Source organism: Melospiza georgiana, chromosome 2 (assembly GCF_028018845.1).
Source record: "Melospiza georgiana isolate bMelGeo1 chromosome 2, bMelGeo1.pri, whole genome shotgun sequence".
In the NCBI taxonomy this organism is placed as follows: Eukaryota; Metazoa; Chordata; class Aves; order Passeriformes; family Passerellidae; genus Melospiza; species Melospiza georgiana.
In genome coordinates, this window is record NC_080431.1 from 18757757 (window position 1) to 18759813 (window position 2057).

Below are 2057 nucleotides of genomic sequence, written 5' to 3' on the forward strand. Positions count from 1 at the left end.
AGGTATCTGTTGGAGGTTTTTTGGCTGGCTATTGCTAACCTTTGTTTATTGGTATTAAAATTGCCCAGAAAGAAATGTATCCAAAGTGTCCTGGATTGTGAAGGACTCTTTTGGATGTCGGAGGAATTCTTGATACAGTTGACTTGGCTCCAAGCCTCTTAGGCAGCTACAGTTGGGTTAGAGCTTGTGAGCTGGTTCATGATCTCAGACAGGACCTTAGGGGAAGTTCTTCTCTCCTCATTTATCTTCTGTTCAATGTTTTAACCTACTCTTGTTCTGTCCAAATCCCTGCCTTTGTACTGGCTGGCAGAATCTGTTTGCCCTGATCTTCTGCACCTCCTATCACCTGTCCTGCTCTTACTAGAGAGAGCTTGGTGCCTTTCTGGGTTATTATGACATTCACCCTGGCTCTAGTTAAAGTGAGTATTGTCCTCATGAGGACTTTGGTTATTAGTTTTGGCCTGACTTGACCTCAGATTCTTGATTCGTGCTGCAAGCCATTGCCATTGCCTGACTTGGCTTTGGCTGCTGAGTACACGGGTCCAGGACTGTCAGGTTGGGTGGCTGATAAATATACCCCAAAAAGGGACATTTTTACTCTGTCTCATAACTTCATCTTTCTCTTCCAAGGATTAGTTTTGTCCCAGAGGGGGGAGATCTGAATGTTGCCTTAAAGGTTTTCAGAACAGTTATGAAAACCCACAAGATATTTGTGCTGCAAATGGCTTCAAAAGTTTCTTCATAGATACTGCTGCCTAAAAGATTTGAAAACAAATAACGTGTTAGTTCAGTTGATCAGGCTGCAGGTGCTAATAATGCCAGTGTTGCAAACTTAAACCCCATGTGGCCCATTCACTTAAAAGTTGACTCAATGGTCCTTGTGGGTGCCTTCCAACTCAGAATATTCTGTGATTTCAGTTTTTGCAGCCAATGCCACCTACTTTTATTATTTCACATAAGATCATGTATTTCCTTCATGCTTTGGACAGCTGTTTGAGGAACTATCAATGCAGCAGGATCTGAAGATTTGCAATGACCCTGTGTATTCTGATTAAATTGCAGGCATTTTTGCTCCTTCTGTCTAATTTCCATAGCTCTAGATAAGTCTATCTTTAAATGTGTGACATGTCCTTACTTTGGAGCTTGCTGTACCTCTGCCACCAATTCTAGGAGATTTAGTCCAACATATTCCAACTCACACAGGAATTTCAAGAAACTTTTTGGATCTAGATATTGCAAAATTCATTGATTGCAATCTAGGACTAAAAACCCTTGCTCTAATTGATGGGTCAGTACTTAGAATAATCATGGAATCATAGAATGGTGTGGGCTGGAAAGGACCTTAAAGATCCTGTAGTGCCATGATGGGACAGCTCTGTGCCAGGCTGTCCAACACAGCTTTGACCACTGCCAGGGATGGGAATCCACAGTCTCCCTGGGCAACCTACTCCAGTGCCTCAGCAGCCTCGCAGTACGTTTCTCGCTAACATCGAGGTTAAATTTGCCCTCTCTCCGTTTGTACCCACTCTCCCTCGTCCTGTCACCGCAGCTCCTGAGGAAGCCAGGCACAAAGGCTGGAGGCACCTTTGGAAGGGCTTTCCCTGCTGCGTGGCCTCAGCGGCTCAGGCTGGCGTGCACTGCCGAAGTGTAGGCACTGCTCCATTATCACAGAGCCTCCCTGAGGGCATAACACTCCTGGCCTCACACAAGTAGTGGTTAATGGCCTTTTTTTTTTCTCCTTTTTCCCACTGCTTTCTCCCCAGAATTTGGCTACCTCTTAGACCCTGCATCCAAAGACTGAATAACGCACCCCGGGGTGTCTGTGCCCGTCCCGCCCTCGAGCCGCCCTGAGGCCGGGGTGACAAGGCACCGCGAGCGGAGGGAAATGGGCACGTCTCTGTGCGCTCCCCTCGCACCGGCAGCGTGGGGACCCCGCGCAATTCCAGCGGAGACGGAGCCGGGCACGGAGCCGCCGCTGCTCCCCGCGGCTGGCGGGGGGAGCCTCGCGAGATCCCGCCAGCCCTGCGGCCGTTCTCGCGAGCTTTCCGCCCAGCTGC